Consider the following 20,926-nt stretch of genomic DNA (forward strand, 5'->3'; position numbering starts at 1 on the left):
TACTTTTATGTGTACTATTGAATATATAGTAAGTTGATATTTGCATACATTATGAAATGATCACCATAAGTCTAGCAACCAACTGTCCCCATACAAAGTTACAATATTTTTGACCACATTCCTTATTGTGTATATTACATCCACATGCCATTTATTTTATACTTCTTAACCCCCTTCTTAAGTGAACCTACTTAAGTGAACCTACTTCACTCATCCACTCTCCTCTGGCAACCATGCATTTATTCTCAGTATTTATGTCTATTTTGTTTTATTTTGTAGATTCTACATATGAGTGAGATTACATGGTATTTGTCTGTCTGACTTATTACACATAGTACACTCTAGATCAATTCAAAGTGTTGCAAATAGTAAGATTTAATTTTTTATGGCTGAGTAATATTCAATTGTGTATGTGTATCCATCTGATAGATGTCCCTTTGACATCTATCTATCTATCTAGATATATAGACTGATTGATGTTAAAGGGTGTACTGCCTGTGTTTTCTTCCAGGAATTAAATTTAAATTTTTCATACATTTTGACTTCATTTTTATAATATATAGCATGAGAAAGTTTCCAGTTTCATTCCTCCGTACATAGCTGTCCAGTTTTCCCAATACCATTTACTGAAGAAACTGTCTTTTCCACATTGTATAATCTTGCTTCTCTTGTCTTCCTTAGATTAATTAATCATAGAACTGGGTTTATTTCTGAAGTCTCTATTCTGTTCCATTGATTTATGTGTCTGTTTAGCTACATACACAATACTGTTTTCTTCATTGTAGTTTTGTAGTATAGTTTGAAATTAGGGAGCACAATACTTCCAGCTTTGTTCTTTATCAATATTGCTTTGGCTATCCAGGATCTTTTGTGCCCATGTACAAATTTTCTAATTATTTTTTCTAGTTCTGTGAAAAATGACATTGGTATTTTGATAGAGATTGCACTGAAAATGTAAACCTTCATGGGTAGTATGATCTTTTTAACAATATTAATTCTTCTAAGCAATGAGCAGGATATATCTTTCCATTTGTTTGTGTCAATTTCTTTCATCAGTGTCTAATAGTTTTCTGGGCACAAGTCTTTACCTCCTTGGTTAGATTTATTCCTAAATGTTTAATTCTTTTTGATGTAATTGTAAATGGGATTTTTCTTAATTTCTCTTATAGTTCATTTCTATTGTATAGGAAGACAACAGATTTCTGTATATTAATTATGTACACCGCAATATACAAAATTCACTTATTCTCAGTTTACTTTTTGGTGGTATTTTTAGAATTTTCTATATCATAGTCTCATGTCATTTGCAAATGAAATTTGTTTCTTCCTTTCCAATGTTGATTCCTTTTGTGACAGTGGACATCCTTCTCTTGTTCCTGACCTTAGAGGAAATAGTTTCAACTTCTTAACACTGAGTGTAATGTTGACTGTAGGCTTGTCATAAATGGCCTTTATTATGTTGAGGTACACTCCTTCGATATCCATTTGTGAGAGTCTTTTTTAAATCATAAATAGCTATTTTTTGTCAAAGGTTTCTGCAACTATTGAAATGATCATATAATTTTTATTCACCATTTTGTTAATGTGGTATATCATGTTGATTGAGCTGCAGATCCTGAACTATCTTTGTACTCCTGGGGTAAATCCTAACTGAGACATGGGCAACCCCATACGGACGGGTTGCAGTGGAAAGTTCTGACAAAGCATGGTCCATTGGAGAAGGGAATGGCAACCCACTTCAGCATTCTTGCTTTGACAACCTCATGAACAGTATGAAAAGGCAAAAAGATATTAACACTGAAAATAACCCCGTAGGTCAGTATGTGTCCAATATGTTACTGGAGAAGAGTGGAGAAACAGCTCCAGAAGGAATGTATAGGCTGTGCCAAAGCAGAAACAACACCCAGTTGTGGATGTGACTGGTGATAAAAGTAAAAGTTCAATGCTATAAAAAAAAATTGCATAGAAACCTGGAATGTTAGGTCCATGAATGAAGGCAAATTGGAAGAAGAAAGATGAGATGGCAAGAGTGAACACCGGCATTTTAGGAATGAGTTCAGTTCAGTTGTGCAGTCGTGTCTGACTCTTTGCGACTCCATGAACTGCAGCACGCCAGGCCTCCCTCTCCATCACCATCTCCCAGAGCCTACTCAAACTCATGTCCATTGAGCTGGTGATGCCATCCAACAATCTCATCCTCTGTTGTTCCCATCTCTTACCACCTTCAATCTTTCCCAGAATCAGGGTCTTTTCAAATGAGTCAGCACTTTGCATCAGGTGGCCAAAGTATTGGAGTTTCAGCTTCAATATCAGTCTTTCCAATGAACATTTAGGACTAATTTCCTTTAGGATGGACTGGTTGGATATCCTTTCAGTCCAAGGAACTCTCAAGAGTCTTCTCCAACACCACAGCTCAAAAGCATCAATTCTCCGGTGCTCAGCTTTCTTTATAGTCCAACTCTCATATCCATATATGACTAACGGAAAAACCATAGCTTTGACTAGACAGATCTTTGTTGGCAAAGTAATGTCTCTGCTTTTTAATATGCTGTTTAGGTTGGTCATAACTTTTCTTCCAAGGAGCAAACATCTTTTTATTTCATGGCTGCAATCACCATCTGCAGTGATTTTGGAGCTCAAAATAATAAAGTCTGACACTGTTTCCACTGTCTCCCCATCTATTTGCCATGAAGTGATGGGACCAGATGCCATGATCTTTGTTTTCTGAATGCTGAGTTTTAAGCCAACTTTTTCACTCTCCTCTTTCACTTTCATCAAGAGGCTTTTTAGTTCTTCTTCACTTTCTGCCATAAGGGTGGTGTCATCTGCATATCTGAGGTTATTGATATTTCTCCCGGCAATCTTGATTCCAGCTTGTGCTTCTAGTCCAGCATTTATCATGATGGACTCTGCATATAAGTTAAATAAGCAGGGTGACAATATACAGCCCTGATGTACTCCTTTCCTGATTTGGAACCAGTCTGTTGTTCCATGTCCAGTTCTAACTGTTGCTTCTTGACCTGTTTACAGATTCTCAGAAGGTAGGTCAGGTGAACTGATATTCCCATCTCTTTCAGAATTTTCCACAGTTTGTGATCCAGGCAGTCAAAGGCTTTGGCATAGTCAATAAAGCATAAATAGATGTTTTTCTGGAACTCTCTTACTTTTTCGATGATCCAGTGGATGTTGGCAATTTGATCTTTGGTTCTTCTGCCTTTTCTAAATCCAGCTTGAACATCTGGAAGTTCATGGTTCACATACTGTTGAAGCCTAGCTTGGAGAATTTTGAGAATTACTTTGCTAGCATGTGAGATGAGTGAAATTGTGCGGTAGTTTGAGCATTCTTTGGCATTGCCTTTTTTAGAGACTGGAATGAAAACTGACCTTTTCCAGTCCTGTGGCCACTGCTGAGTTTTCCAAATTCACTGGCATATTGAGTGCAGCACTTTCACAGCATCATCTTTTAGGATTTGAAATAGCTCAACTGGAATTCCATCACCTCCACTAGCTTTGTTCATAGTGATGCTTCCTAAGGCTCATTTGACTTCGCATTCCAGGATGTGTGGCTCTAGGTGCGTGATCACACTATCTTGATTATCTGGGTCATGAGAATCTTTTTTGTATAGTTCTTCTATGCACTCTTGCCACCTCTTCTTAATATCTTTTGCTTCTGTTGGGTCCCTACAACTTTTGTCCTTTATTGTGCCCATCCTTGCATGAAAATTTCCCTTGGTATCTCTAAGTTTCTTGAAGAGATCTCTAGTCTTTCCCATTCTATTGGTTTCCTCTATTTCTTTGCACTAATCACTGAGGAAGGATTTCTTATCTCTCCTTGCTATTCTTTGGAACTCTGCATTCAAGTGGGTATATTTCCTTTTCTCTTTTGCCTTTAGCTTTTCTTCTTTTCTCAGTTATTTGTAAGTCCTCCTCAGACAACCATTTTGCCTTTTTGCATTTCTTTTTCTTGGGGATGGTCTTGATCACTGCTTCCTGTACAATATCATGAACCTCTCCCCCATAGTTCTTCAGGCACTCTATCAGATTTAATCCCTTGAATCTATTTGTCACTTCCCCTGTAAAATCGTAAGGGATTTGATTTAGGTCATAACTGAATGGTCTAGTGGTTTTTCCTACTTTCTTCAATTTAAGTCTGAATTTGGCAGTAAGGAGTTCATGATCTGAGCCACAGTCAGTTCTCAGTCTTGTTCTTGCTGACTGTACAGAGCTTCTCCATCTCTGGCTGCAAAGAATGTATCAATCTGAAATTAGTATTGACCATCTCATGATGTCCATTTGTAGAGTCTTGTCTTGTGTTTTTGGAAGAGAGTGTTTGCTATGACCAGTGCATTCTCTTGGCAAAACTCTGTTAGCCTTTGTCCTGCTTCATTTTGTACTCCAAGGCCAAATTCACCTGTTACTCCAGTTATTTCTTGACTTCCTACTTTTGCATTCCAGTCCCCCCTAATGAAAAGGACATCTTTTCTGAGTGTTAATTCTAGAAAGTCTTGTAGGTCTTCATAGAACCATTCAACTTCAGCTTCTTCAGTATTAATGGTGGGGGTATAGACTTATTAGACTTATCAGATTACTGTGATACTGAATGGTTTACCTTGGAAACAAGCTGAGATCATTCTGACATTTTTGAGATTGCATCCAAATACTGCATTTCTGATTCTTTCATTGACTATTATGGCTACTCTATTTCTTCTAAGGGATTCTTGCCTACAGCAGTAGATATAATGGTCATCTGAGTTAAATTCACCCATTCCAGTCCATTTTAGTTAGCTGATTCCTAAAATGTCAATGTTCACTCTTGCCATCTCTTTTTTGACTACTTCCAATTGCCTTGATTCATGGACCTAACATTCCAGGTTCCTATGTAATATTGCTCTTTACAGCACTGGACTTAGCTTCCATCACCAGTCACAGATGACCATCATATCTACTACTGTGGGAAAGAATCCCTTAGAAGAAATGGAGTAGCCCTCATAGTCAACAAAAGAGTCTGAAATGCAATACTTGGGTGCAATCTCAACCGAATGCAAAAACAACAGAATGCCCTCAGTTTGTTTCCAAGGCAAATTATTAAACATTACAGTAATCCAAATCTATGCCCCACCACTAATGCTGAAGAAGATGAAGTTGGATGGTCCTATAAAGACCAACAAGACTGTCTAGAACTAACACCAAAAGAGAAGTCTTTTTCATCATAGGGGACTGGAATGTAAAAGGAGGAAGTCAAGAGATACCTAGAGTAACAGGCAAGTTTTGCCTTGGAGTACCAAATGAATGAGGGCAAAGGCTAACCAATTCTTGCCAAGAGAACACATTGGTCATAGCAAACACCCTCTTCCAACAACAGAAGAGATGACTCTACACGTGGACATCACCAGATAGTCAATACCGATATCAGACTGATACTCTCTGCTGCCAAAGATGGAGAAACTCTATACAGTCAGCAAAAACAAGGCCAGGAGTTGACTAAGAGCTTCTTATTGTCAAATTCAGACTTAAACTGAAGAAAGCAGGGGGACTTCCACTTCAAGATGGTGGAGTAGAAGCACATGCACTCATATCCTCCTGCAACAGCATCAAATCACAACTAGCTATTGAACAGAAGGATGCTGGAACCTACCATAAAAGATATCCTACATCCAAAGTCAAAGAAGAAGCTACAGCAAGACAGCCGGAGGGGCACAATCACAATAAAATCATATCCGATACGCACTGGGTGGGTGACCTACAACCTGGAGAACAATAATGCCAAAGAAGTTCTCCCACTGTTGTGAAGGTTTGGGACCCCACATCAGGCTTCATAGTCTGGGACCTGACAAAAGCAGTGGGAATCCCCACGGGATCTGACCTTGAAGGCCAGAAGGATTTGATTATAAGACTTCCACAAGGCTGGGGGAAACAAAGACTTCAGGCTGAAAGAGCACAAAAAAAACCATGTACACACCAAGACTCAGAGGAAAGGGGCAGTGATTATACAGGAAACTGAACCAAAACTACCTGCTAGTATTGGGGTGTCTCCTGTGGAGGTGTGGGTTGGCAGGACTCACCAAAGGGGTGGGGGACTGGCAGCAGCTATCTGGGAAGATCCTGCTTGGCATAAACCCTCTTGGAGATTCACCATCAGGAAGCTTACACAAGCCTTTTAGCCTCCTCCATCAGAGGACAGACAGATGCAGCAAGAACAACCACCCCACAGGGACTAAAACAAAACCACATTTCAGAAAGTCAATCAGCATGAAAAAGCAGAAAGTTATATCCCAGCTGATGGGGCAAGATAAAACTCCAGAAGAACAACTAAATGAAGTAGAGATAGGCAACCTTACAGAAAAAGAATTCAGAATAATGACAGTGAATATGTTTCAGGATCTTGGAAAAAGAAGGGAGGCAACATTCAAGGAGATGCAAGAAATGTTTACCAAAGACAAACAAGAACTAAAGAACAACCAAACAGAGATGAATAATACACTAGAAGGAATTCATAGTGGAATAGCTGAAGCAGAAGTACAGATAAATGACCTGGAGGGCAGAATGGTGGAAATCACTGCTGCAGAACAGAATATAGATAAAACAATGAAAAGAAATGAAGACAGCCTAAGAGACCTCTGGGATAACACTAAACACATGAACATTTGCATTATAGGGGTCCCAGAAGGAGAAGATAGAGATAAAGGACCAGAGAAAATATTTGAAGAAATAATAGCTGAAAACTTACCTAACCTGGAAAAGGAAATAATCAACCAAATCCAGGAAGCAAAGAGAGTCCCAGACAGGATAAACCCAGGGAGGAACACACCAAGATATAGTAATCAAACTGACAAAAATTAAAGACAGATAAAATATTAAAAGCAACAAGGGAAAAACAACAAATTACATATAAGGGAACTCCCATCAGACTATCAGCTTATTTCTCAACAGAAACTCTACAAGCCAGAACAGAATGGGATGACATATTTAAAGTGATGAAAGGGAAGAATCTACAACCAAGCATACTCTACCCAGTAAGACTCTCTTTTATATTTTATGGAGAAATCAAAAGCTTTTCAGACAAGCAAAAGTTAAGAGAATTCAGCACCACCAAAGCAGTTTTACAACAAATGCTAAAGGAACTTCTCTAGGGAGAAAACAAGAGAAGGAAAAGCCCTCAGTTCAGTTCAGTTCAGTTCAGTCACTCAGTCGTGTCTGACTCTTTGCGACCCTATGGGTTGCAGGACTCCAGGCTTCCCTGTCCATCACCAACTCCAGGGAGTTTACTAAAACTCACGTCTGTTGAGTCAGTGATGCCATCCAACCATTTCATCCTCTGTCATCCCCCTTTCCTCCCACCTTCAATCTTTCCCAGCATCAGGGTCTCTTCCAATAAGTCAGTTCTTCCCATTAGGTAGCCAAAGTATTGGAGTTTCAGCTTCAGTATTAGTCCTTCCAATGAGTATTCAGGACTGATTTCCTTAAGGATTGACTGGTTTTATCTCTTTTCAGTCCAAGGAACTCTCAAAAGTCTTCTCCAACACCACAGTTAAAGAGTATCAATTCTTTGGCACTCAACTTTCTTTATAGTCCAACTCTCACATCCACACAAGACTACTGGAAAAACCCTAGCTTTGACTAGACAGACATTTGCTGAAAAAGCCCTGCCTACAGAAAATAAACCCCAAACAATTAAGAATATTGTAGTAGGATCATACCTATGGATAATTACCTTAAATGTAAATAGATTAAATGAACCAACCAAAAGATATAGACTGGCTGAGCAGATGAAAACATGTGCATGTATGCACTTCCACTTACCACATCACTCTGCTTGACCCTTCAAATTGTACACAATTATTTTATACTGTTAGGTTAATCGTGTTTCCATTATGGCTTGTAACTGTAATTATTTTTTATTTTTTGATTATGAAAACTGATAAACATCTTTTACTATTGCAATTATTAACTATTACTCACTTAATACTTTGGTATCATGATTGGTCAACAGAAAAATTATAGATTTCTATATCACCAGAACTACCATTTAATAGAAAAATGTGTAATCACTTTTAAAAAATCTATATGCATATCAGAATTATCTTAGAGAGTTTTGAAAAACACAAATGCCCAGGTACTGCTTTTTTTTTTTGGCCTGAATTCTAGATATGTTTCTAATAAGTAGCCACGTTTACAAACAACGGGACTATATGAGGATCTTTTACTTTTATCTAGTTTCACTTTTTCTATTTCATATTCAGTGCTCCCATTTCATTCAGTTATGTTTTCCAATTTCCTCATCTCCTCTTTATTTTGATGTTCTTTCTCAAGCCTTTATCAAGTGTAGTATAAAGCTTTTGTATACATATATATATATATATAAACAATATGTATAACACATAAATATTTTAGAAAACATGAATTTTTGCTTAGCTAAAAAATTATGGCATTTTGATTCCATTTGTTTGACTTAGTATGAATAGAATGCTAGATTTCTAATTAAAAAAACAGATATGCAACAAGCAACAAAGGTTTACTGTGTAGCACACAGAACTATAGTCAATATCTTGCAGTATAACAGAAAATAATTGCAAAAATAAGATATGTGTATAACTGAATCACATACACAAAAAAGACTTTTACTTTTTGAAATTTAGTAATGTTAATCTTTTTGCCAGTTGTTTTAAAGGTCCTGCTGCTGCTGTTGCTAAGTCGCTTCAGTCGTGTCCGACTCTGTGTCACCCCACAGACGGCAGCTCACCAGGCTCCCCCATCCCTGGGATTCTCCAGGCAAGAACACTGGAGTGGGTTGCCATTTCCTTCTCCAATGCATGAAAGTGAAAAGTGAAAATGAAGTCGCTCAGTCGTGTCCGACTCCAGCGACCCCATGGACTGCAGCCTACCAGGCTCCTCCATCCTTGAGATTCTCCAGGCAAAAGCACTGGAGTGGGGTGCCATTGCCTTCTCCTTTAAATGTCCTAGGGACATCTAGTAACAAAGTATGAGATACAAAAATTTAAATATATTTGTTTAGGATATGATTAATATAAATTAATTAAATGTAAATATATTTGAATTATTAATGACATCACTCAAGATGCTTCTATCCTTATTTTTTCTGCATTTGATAAAACATTCTCAGAGAAATGTTAATAAGTCTCACTATGATTATATTTTTTCTTTTCCCTTATATTTCTTCTGATGTTTGCTTTATGTATCTTTGTTTCTTTGTTGTTAAGATGTCTAATGCTTTATGATGTCTTCTTTGTGAACTGTACCTTTTATCATTAAAAATATTCATCTTGGTTTCATTTAAAATAAATTAAAAAAAAAGAACATAGGGAAAACTACTAGGCCATTCAGGTATGACCTAAATCAAATCCCTTATAATTATACAGTATAAGTGACAAATAGATTCAAGGGATTAGATCTGATAGACAGAGTGCCTGAAGAACTATGACAGAGACTGCAACATTGTACAGGAGGTGGTAATCAAAACCATCCCCAAGAAAAAGAAAGGCAAAATGGTTGTCTGAGGAGGCCTTACAAAGAGCTGAGAAAAGAAGAGAAGTGAAAGGCCAAGGAGAAAAATAAAGATACACCCATCTGAATGCAGAGTTCCAGAGAACACCAAGGAGAGATAAGAAAGTCTTCTTAAGTGAACAACGCAAAGAAATAGAGAAAAACAATAGAATGGGAAAGACTAGAGACTGCTTCAAGAAAATTAGAGATACCAAGGGGACATTTCACACAAAGACAGGCACAATAAAGAAAAGAAATGGCAAGGACCTAACAGAACCAGAAGATATTAAGAAGAGAAGGCAAGAACACACAGAAGAACTATACAAAAAAGGTCTTAATGATCCAGATAACCACAATGGTGTGGTAACTCACCTGGAGCCAGATATCCTGGAGTGTGAAGTCAAGTTGAACTTAGGAAGCTTGCTATGAACAAAGCTAGTGGAGGTGATGAAATTCCAGCTGAGCTATTTCAAATCCTAAAAGATGATGCTGTTGGAGTGTTGCAGTCAAGTAGAGAACAGACTTAGGGACATGAGGTGGGAGCTGAGAAAGTACAGGCTGAGATGTATGGAGAGAGTAACATGGAAACTTACATTACCAAATGTAAAACAGATAGCCAATGGGAATTTTCTGTATGATTCAGGGAACTCAAACAGGAGTTCCGTAACAACCTAGAGGCGTGGGATAGGGAGGGAAATGCAAGGGAGGTTCAAAAACAAGGGGACATATGTATACCTATGGCTGATTCATGGTGATATTTGGCAGAAAACAACAAAATTCTGTAGAGTAATTATTGTTCAATTTAAAAAATAAATAATTTTTTTTTTAAGTGCTGCAGTGAATATGCCAACAAATTTGGAAAACTCAGCAGTGGCCACAGGACTGGAAAAGGTCAGTTTTCATTCAAGACCAAAGAATGGAAATGCCAAACAATGTTCAAATTGCCATACAATTGCACTCATTTCACATTCTAGCAAGATGATACTCAAAATCCTTCAAGCTAGGCTTCAGCATTACGTGAACCGAGAACTTCCAGATGTACAAGATGGATTTAGAAAAGGCAGAGGAACCAGAGATCAAATTGCCAACATATGCTGGATCACAGAAAAAGCAAGGGGATTCTTCTGCTTCATGGACTACTCCAAAGGCTTTGACTATGTGCATCCCAACAAATTGTGGAAAATTCTTCAAGAGATGGGAATACCAGACCACCTGACGTGCTTCCTGAGAAACCTGTATGCAGGACAAGAAGCAACAGTTAGGGCCACACATGGAACAGCAGACAGATTCAAAACTCGGAAAGGAGTATATCAAGGCTGTATATTGTTTACCCTGCTTATTTAACTTATATGCAGAGAACATCATGCGAAATGCCAGCCTGATGAAACACAATCTGGAATCAAAATCGCCAGGAGAAATACTAACAACCTCAGATGATACCACTCTAATGGCAGAAAGTGAAGAGGAACTAAAAAGCCTCTTGATGAAGTGAAAAGAGGAGCGTGAAAAAGCTGGCTTAAAACTCAACATTCAAGCAACTAAGATCATGGGCTACGGTCCCATCACTTCATGGCAAATAGATGCGGAAACAGTGGAAACAGTGACAGACTTTATTTTGGGGGGCTCCAAAATCACTGCAGATGGTGACTGCAGCCATGAAATTAAAAGACACTTGCTCCTTGGAAGAAAAATTATGGCCAACCTAGATAGCATATTAAAAAGTAAAGACATAACTTTGCCAACAAAAGTCCATCTAGTCAAAGGTCTGGTTTTTTCCAGTAGTCACGTATGGATGTGAGAGTTGGACTATAAAGAAAGCTGAGCACCAAAGAACTGATGCTTTGGAACTGTGGTGTTGGAGAAGACTCTTAAAAGTCCCTTGGACTGCAAGGAGATTCAACCAGTCCATCCTAAAGGAAATCAGTCCTGGGTGTTCATTGGAAGGATGGATGCTGACGCTGAAACTCCAATACTTTGGCCACCTGATGTGAAGAACTGACTCACTGGAAAGACCCTGATGCTGGGAAAGACTGAAGGCAGGAGGAGAAGGGGACGACAGAGGATGAGATGATTAGATGGCATCACCGACTCAATGGGCATGAGTTTGAGTAAGCTCCAGGAGTTGGTGATGGGCAGGGAGGCCTAGCATGCTGCAGTCCATGGGGTTGCAAAGGGTCGGACACGACTGAGTGACTGAACTAAACTGTTAGAGTATTCTAGCTGTTAGCTTTTTCTCTCTTCGTCACTTTAAACATCTGTGCCACTTCCTTCTAGTCAGCAAAATTTCTGTTGAAATGTTGGCTTATGTTGTTATGGAAGTTCCTGTCTATGTAACTGTTGCTCTTTTGCTGCTGCTTTTAAGATTCTCTATGTATCTTTAATTTGCTATTGTAATTATAATGTATGTTGGTGTGCACCTCTTTGGATTCATCTTACTTGAGCTTCTCTGTGATTCCTTTACCTGGATGCCTGTTTTCTTTCCCAAGTTAGGGAAGTTTTCAACTATTATTTCTTAAATTATTTCTGTGCCCCTTTCTCTCTTTCTTCTTCTTATGGGACCCCTATGATAGAAATCTGACACATGCTGTTGATCTATAGTTCTCTTCAGTTCAGTTCAGTTCAGTCGCTCAGTCATGTCCAACTCTTGAGACCCCATGGACTGTAGCACGCCAGGCCTCCCTGTCCATCACCAACTCCAAGAGTCTACTCAAACTCATGTCCATCGAGTCAGTGATGCCATCCAGCCATCTCTTCCTCTGTTGTCCCCTTCTCATCCTGCCCCCAATCCCTCCCAGCATCAGGGTCTTTTCCAATGAGACAACTCTTCGTATGAAGTGGCCAAAGTATTAGAGTTTCAGCTTTAGTATCAGTCCTTCCAATGAACAGCCAGGACTGATCTCCTTTAGAATGGACTGGTTGGATCTCCTTGCAGTCCAAGGGACTCTCAAGAGTCTTCTCCAACACCACAGTTCAAAAGCATCAATTCTTCAGCACCCAGCTTTCTTCACAGTCCGACCCTCACATCCATACATGACCACTGGAAAAACCATAGCCTTGACTAGACGGACCTTTGTTGGCAAAGTAATGTCTCTGCTTTTTAATATGCTATCTAGGTTGGTCATAACTTTCCTTCCAAGGAGTAAGCATCTTTTAATGTCATGGCTGCAATCACCATCTTCAGACTTTCCTAATTTCTTTTAATTCTTTTTTTTATTTTTTTCTGTTCACCTTGAGTGATTTTCACTACTTTGTTTTCAAGACTGCTGGTCTATTCCTCTATATTACCTAACTTACTGTTGATTCCTTCTGATGTATTTTGTATTTCAGTTATTTTATTCTTCAGCTCTGTTTGGGTCCTCTCTATATTTTCTAACTCTTTTGAAATTCTCACGATTGTCAACTACAAATTGGCACTTTCCAAGAGCACTGCCAATGACTGAACAACAAGGGCATTTGCAACTGCCTTTGCAGAGACTGAACCCTGTGCTGTTGCAGGTGTGAATTCAGGGTGGACTGAGGCACTCTGTGCTCCAGGGAATCTGGTGGGACAAAGTGAAGTGAAAGTGTAGTCACTCAGTCATGTCCAACTCTTTGTGACTCCATGGACTGTATCCTACCAGTTTCCTCCGTCCATGGGATTTTCCAGGCAAGAATACTGGACTAGGTTGCCATTTCCTTCTCCACATCTTCCTGACCCAGGGATTGAACCCAGGTATCCTGCATTGTAGGCAGACACTTTACCATCTGAGCCACCAGGGAAGTCTGGTGGGACAAGTATTTAGATAGGTATTTTTAGGAACGAATTTTATGATCTCAATCCTTGTATCTCCTCATATCTAGAAAAACACTAAATTCCTTCATGGTGACATCAGATCTTCCTGACTAGCAGAAAACCTTTTGTAAAATGAGTGCTTAATGGTACTCAACTACCCTTTTCACCAAAATCTTGTCTATATTGACCTTCCACTATTGCCTGTTTGGAGCAGTCTCTCAGAGCTATCTGGGGTGCTGCTTCCTCGGCTGCAGTCCTCATTTTGCCCCAAATAAAACTTAACTCTCAACTCCCAAGTTGTACATCTTTTTAGTTGATACTGTGTCCATCCATTCTTTCCTTAACTTCAATTAGCACCTTTGGGATCACTGCTTTGAACTCTTTATCAGCTCAAGTGTTTATATCCACTTTGTTTAGTTCTTTTTCTGAGATTTTGTCTTGTTTCTTCATTTTTTCAAACATAGTCCTCTGTTTTCTCATTTTACCTAATTTTCTGTTTTTATTTCTCCTTTCACACGACTGCCTCTGTGCAAGGACTCCGAGAATGAGAGCCTTTGTGTACTCCCTTTCCAGGGCTCTGTAACAACCCAGAAGGGTGGGATGGGGTCAAGAGGGAGGGGACATAGTACAACTATGGCTAATTTATGTTGATGTATGGCAGAAATCAAACCAATATTGTAAATCAATCATCAATCAATTAAAAATAAATAAATATAATTTTTTTTTTTTTAAAGAGTGGAGTTATCTGTTTCCTATAGCCCTCCGGCTCTCTGGACTATAAGCCCAGCTGGTTTTTAAGAGCCAGATGTCTTCCTAGTGCAGGTCCCCTGACCAGGACATCCCAGTGTGGGGCTCAAAGCCTCGCTCTTTGTGTGATTGTGATATTCTTTCTATTTGTGGGTCAGCAACCTGCAGGTGTGTGTCTTGACTATGTTGCATCACCCTTTTACTTGGTTCATTTGGTTCTTTATTTCTATCTTTAATTGTGAAAACTCTTTTGTACTGGTCTTCAGGTTGTTCTCATAAATAAATTCTCTGTAAGCAGCTATAACTTTGGTATGCCTATGGGAAGAGATGAGTTCAGGGTCTACCAACTCTCTGACCTTGGCCACACTTTCTATTTTTTCTGTTTTAAATCTCTGCTTTTCCAATGCTTTTAAAATCCCTCATATTGACACAAACCTGTGCAGATACAGTACTAATTATGCCCATCTATATGGAAATAGAAACAAGAGCATTCATATCTAACATAGGCATATTTTGCTGTTTAGTCGTGAGGCATATATACACACACATAAATATACACAGTTAACAAAAATGTTCACATTTCATATCTCATTAGATTATCACAATAAACCTCAAGTCTGGAGGTCAGTTATTATTATTACTACATTTATTTCATAGCAGACAAACTACTATTAAGATATTAATATAGCTTCCCAATGTTATAGAGTTAGTAAGTCAGGGTTTGAACTTTGGACTTTTGATCTGCATTTATTCACAGTGTTCTGCCAATTATCATCCACTATCTTCTCCTCTGCTGCTGCTGCTGCTGGTAAGTTGCTTCAGTCGTGTCTGACTCCGTGAGACCCCATAGACAGCAGCCCACCAAGCTCCTCCATCCCTGGGATTCTCCAGGAAGAACACTGGAGTGGGTTGCCATTTCCTTCTCCAATGCATGAAAGTGAAAAGTGAAAGTGAAGTTGCTCAGTCATGTCCAACTCTTAGCGACCCCATGGACTGCAGCCCACCAGGCTCCTCTGTCCAAGGGATTCTCTAGGCAAGAGTACTGGAGTGGGCCGCCAGTGCCTTCTCCACTAAACACCTACACATACTTTCATATTCTTGCTCAATACAACAAAGTAAACTGAAAAAGAGGAACACTACTTGACTGTTAAGCGAGGTGAGATAGTTTGGACACTGACTTAGGAGTTCTATTCTTAAGCCTGTTCTCAGCTGATCAGTCTCAAACCAGACCAATGACACGGATACAAAAATTCAACTCAGTATTTTAAAAATTCAGCAACATTCAGACCAAGCAACTGGAAAATTATCTTCTGCAGTTGTCAAATACCTACTCAAGACTGAACATCTGGATAAACATTCAATTACCCAGATGTTTTTAAATGGCTAAATACTTTGCAACATGACTACCAAATATATAATTGATAGAATGTTTTATAAACATCCAGATGTTTTAAACTTCAAATGCAGTCTTTAAGCAATTATGGATGAGTTATCTCCTTCCTTTATTATACCTGTAATATTCAATCACTCTCATAAGATGCTTAAATATGATGAGGTCCATTGAGATACTTCACAGACTCAGAGATGAAAAAATATTAATTTTCCAGCTGGATATTCATATGGTCAAAATAATATATTACTCACCATCATGGGGCGGGTTATGAAGAACCCTAACATTTCATTTGTAAGTAATTAACACTGGCTCACCCACCGGAACCATGGGGGATGATTTTGTTTTCCAAAGTCTTCCTGTTCAAGTAGTATCCATTTTTTTGCCCTGCAAATAATTATATTCTTCTAGAAGTTACATCCTGTCTTCTACCCTTTAGCAATAAAAAAGCACACAAAAAAGAGGAGGAAAACTAAAGCAATATATCAGTCCACATTCTTCACTGTCCTCTGCCTAATTCATGCCTTTTTCAGGAGAAAATCAACTGCCAGTTCTCTTATTATGGCCCTGTGAGTAGTTTATTATCCTCTAATATCAATCAATTCATTAATTTTTTTTTTCTTATATTGAGGACTGAGTTCCAGTGAATGAAACATTGCACAAGATTTTATAGTAAAGAGTAAAAAAGAGACATAATATCATAATGATTTGAAGTTTATATTCTCCTATTCATTCAATATTTATAATAATTTTGAGAGACAGAGACTATAATGACCATTTTATCTATGAAGGCACTGCAGCTCAGAGATGTTAAACAACTTAAGGAAATGGGTCTTTGGGTCAGACCTCATTCCAAATCCAGTGGTCTATAGGTTTTCTAATATTGTGCTCAGTGGAAATCTTAGATCTTGAGATATTAAATATCTTGTGAAAAGGACTGCTGTGACTGAATGGTTGTGTCCCCAGACTCCAGATTCCTATGTTGAAATCTAATCCTTAATGTGATGGTGTTTGGAGGTGGGTCATTTGGAAGGTGATTAGGTCATGAAGGTAGGGCTTTCACAAATGGAATTAAGACCTTTATACAAGAGGCTTCTGAGAAGTCCCTTCCTACTTGCACTGGTAGAAGCCAAGAAAATAATGGAAGATGGTCATCTATGAGCAAGAAAGCTGAACCCTTATCAGACACTGAATCTATGGGCACCTTGATCTTGGACTTCTCAGGCTCCAGGACTCCTTTCTCCAGGACAGAGAAATAAAATGACTGTTGCTTGTAAGCCCCCTAGTATCTGATATTTTTATCATAGCAACCCAGAAAGACTAAAACAAGGATGTTCCTTAGAAAAACACTTTATAGAATCAGTTTAACTTTATTTAACATTTCCCACACTTATTGGGCTATGAAGCCTTTCTACCAAAAACACTTATTAAATTCCTATAGTTCTAGCATTCTATAGAATAATTTGGATAATGATACACTAGCTATTATAGACTTGTTCTCAATTAAAGCTTACAGTCATAACTGTCAGTACATTCTCCATCATTTCCTTTTAGAAATGTTTTTTCTAATCTCCTTGCTATCAGCTAAGATCAGGTACTCCCATATTATTTTCCTGATATGCCTCTTTAATCTTTTCTTGTTCTTCTTTCTTATTGTTTGCCTGAATTTTATTTCTCTAAAGCTATCTCCCTCTTTATTCTATATCCCATCCTTTATTTTATGCCCCATCCCCATTTTTTTTTTTTCATTAACATACTGTATTTTTTCTGAGATAATGTCTTGCTCCTTTTCTGGTACCTTGCTACTTAAAAGTGTAGTTTGAGAACCAGCAGTATAGTATCACCATCACTTGGGAGTTTGTTGGAAATGCTGAATCTAAGACCCTACTGCACACCTAATCAGTCAGAATACACTTTTAGAAAGAATTTGCAGGCAATCTCATGAACATGGGAGACTGAGGAACCTGCTTTATCATAGTATTTACACCCCTCCTTGGCTCAATAATAACTATGTCCTCAAAGCAGTGAAAAGATTACTTGTGAAGGGTGGGTCCCATGATGAGGAATGAATTACATATAGACTATTAAACATGCATGTTTACAAATACACTTATATAACTACAATTATTATATCATTCAGCTACTACATATCTTTCAAAATTCCCCACGAATTCATGATAAAGTCTAAGCTCCACAGCATAAAAACCCCTCGTGATCTCTTCCTACATAGCCCGTCAGCCTCATCTTTCCCATCTTGCCCCAAAATTCCACTGTTATTTATCTTCTAGCCATAATGAATGACTGTAATTTGTTAAACAGTCTGTGTTTTTTTTCTCTTGTCCTTGTTACTTTGCCCATTAACCCCTCGCTGTCTGGTATGCTTTGTCTTTCTTCACCTGGCCTATGCCTACTTGTCTTTAAGCTCCTATCATAAGTGGCAATGCATCTGAATGTCATTACCTGATCCCTTCACACCCATATATATTCACTTATTTCCTCAATAAATACTGATTACATGCCCATCAGCTACCAACTACCTCTATTATAGCACTCAACATGCGTTACAATTGTATGACATATTGTCCTCACCAGATGAGAAATTCTCTGAGGACAAAACTATCTTCATTCATTCAATAAATATTTACTAAGTACCTTAACTGGGCTTCCCTGGGAGCTCAGCTGGTAAAGAATCCACCTGAAATGCAGGATACCCCAGCTCAATTCCTAGGTCAGGAAGATCCTGAAGAAGTACTTTAACTACATGTTTTATAAATGGTGCCACATACTGAGATGTACACATGAAAGTCATTCATTAAAGGGATAAGGAAGAGGAACTGACTGATATCCTCACTGTATCCTCTATGGGATATGAGAAACTTCATCTTAGTCTTTTTTGGAAGAGCTCCAACTCAAAATTCTTACTTCTATACCCCCCAAAGTTTCCTAACTTTTAGTTTAAAAGATGTATCCACCATAATAATCAAATACAGTATTCTCATCTTGAAAAATTAAACAAGGACTTAAATCTGGGTATGCTGTGTTATAGGAGAGATTAGAGATGATAAGAGGGGACATGGGTTATAGCAAAAAAGAATATGGCTCTACAGCTAGACTTTCCTGAAACAGACTACCATTCTAATGCTTACTTGTTTGACTTTAGCCGACTTATTTCAACTTTCCAAGAATCCACATACTCATCTATAAGGTGAGAATAATACCAGTACCTTCAACTTTTATATTTATTGAGGGATTAAATGACAAAATGCACACAGAGCACTTAGGGCAGGGACTAGAATAAAATAAATGTTCAATAAATGTTTACTACTATTACTATTTGTGCATGGGATTTACATTTGGACTACGTTTTCAAAACAACATTATACCACCACCAAAAGGAATTGCTAAGTGGAAGAAAATTTGGGGTTTCTTGCCATATACTTGAGACAATGGTTTATCCTCTTTCCTTCTCCAAGAAAATGAATGGAAACAAGAGTTTTTCTAGTTATAGTCCACTCAGTTTACCCAAAGAGTCCCCCCAGACCAGTTGAAACAAACTGAAGGCAGTCAACTGCAAGGTTGTAAGCAAACTCCCTTTACTGCACAAACCATGGGAAATGCCAAAAAATTGTGAAAAAGTACAAGACATAAAAGAATCTCATTTGACACTCCAGTCCTTGGCTTGGGACAGCAACAAAAATGTTCTCAATGACAGCAGAGACCTTTTCCATTGTTCAACTCAGCATTCTACTTAGGACTTAATGACAGAAGGCGTTGCAGTTCTAATTATTTTGCTCTGGGTCCCACCCAGGCCACCCTCCAGCAGTTCCTCTGCAGCCCTGCCCAAGCCGTGTAGAAGAGAAAAGGCACAAAGCGGGATGTTTGTGGCCAGACTGTCTCCAATTAGTCGGAATGAGAACAATGATTGGCCTTTCCTCTGGGCCAGCCTGGAAAAAACATCCTACATTGTTGGGTGGGATGGGGAAAAAGTTTTTGGCCAATGGATCAAATTCCAACCTGGAGTCTTCAGGGATCCAAACTGACTGTGACCCATTTAAACTGATTAGTCAGAGCCTCAGAAACTCAGAAGTATATGGTAATAGCCCTAGAAAGGATGGTGGTGTGGCTATTAAACCATGTCTATTAAGTCTAGAGCACTTAAAATCACCAGCTTGCTTGTTTTAAAAAGGCAAGTTCCCATTCTAAGTAAGCTGAGTCAGTAGGCTTGGGATAGGGCCCAAGAATCTGAAATCTTAACAACCATCTCTCCTCCCCCAGAACCATTCTGTTCCAGGTGACCTGTCCATCAGTGTTTTAGGGGGTAAAAAACTGCCCTGAATGGATCTGAGGACTGGCTTTAAACAGTCTGATGCCCAGGTCATAAGAAGGTGACATTTCAGATCATACATAATACAATTATGAAAAGACAGTAATGATTAATAGTTAGCATTGAGTCTAAGAAATAATGACCAGAATTAGTCAAATATAAGATTCAAATTCTAGCTCCTATACTTCAGGACCAAAAACATACTTTTCTGAGACTCCTGATTCTTCTAATATGGTGAGGAAAAATATGGTTGTTGTTTTGGGTAAGTGAGTCATTGTATGTAAATACACTTGTAAATTGCAGAAAGCTCAATAAATATTTGTGGTGATTAATATGATTCTCTCATAACTAAATGTATTTAACAGTGAGACTGTAACAATTTTAAGAACTAAGCCATAGAAACAACTTTTGAGTAGTGGAGAGAGATTTTAAAGCCACTAATAAATAGATTTCAGAGCAAGTAAGGGGCTATTCAGGATGTCCAAATCTCATTATATAGATTATGAGCATATATTACCAATATGTAATACATATTTATGCATATGCATCTAAGTATACTGAAACACAAATGCAGCATATATGACAGCATTTCTAGGCTCCAGCGCCATCAGTGACCTTGGCTCACTCATTATTTTCTCAAGTCCAGTAAGCACAATCCAATAAAAAGAACTCCTGTGACAAACTTTTCCACTTTGTTTTAAACCCATCCACTCACTCGTCAACTGCTATAATTCTCTTAAGCTGTGGAGAATTTTCTAGCTAGCTCTAAGTCTAAAGAAACACCTCTGTTACTGGGGCCAGCTCACCCTAGAATGCTGTAAGCTCCTGGAAAAATACCTCAGCACCCAGCACTAAGACTAGGATTCACAGGAGCTTCTTCTCTGTACCTTGATGCTGACACAATTTGGCTACAGCTTACGTGAGAGGAAAAAAAAAATGAGGATTAAAAACTGGGGGCAGAGAGAGTAATAATGTAAAGAAAAGGCTTGAGAAAAAAGAATCCCCAAGAAACTCTAGCCAAATACATATAATAATTTTTACATCTGGTGGGGAAATAGCCAGGAAAGAACCCCTATGTAGGTGGTGGGTCCTGAGGGAATGTCAAGTTGATGAAGCTATCATTCACATGCTCCAGGTTTGGCTTCCCTCAGCCCCCTCCCCAACTCCCCTACACACAAGCTGTTCCTTAGAT

This window comes from Bos javanicus, chromosome 3 (assembly GCF_032452875.1).
Source record: "Bos javanicus breed banteng chromosome 3, ARS-OSU_banteng_1.0, whole genome shotgun sequence".
Lineage (NCBI taxonomy): Eukaryota > Metazoa > Chordata > Mammalia > Artiodactyla > Bovidae > Bos > Bos javanicus.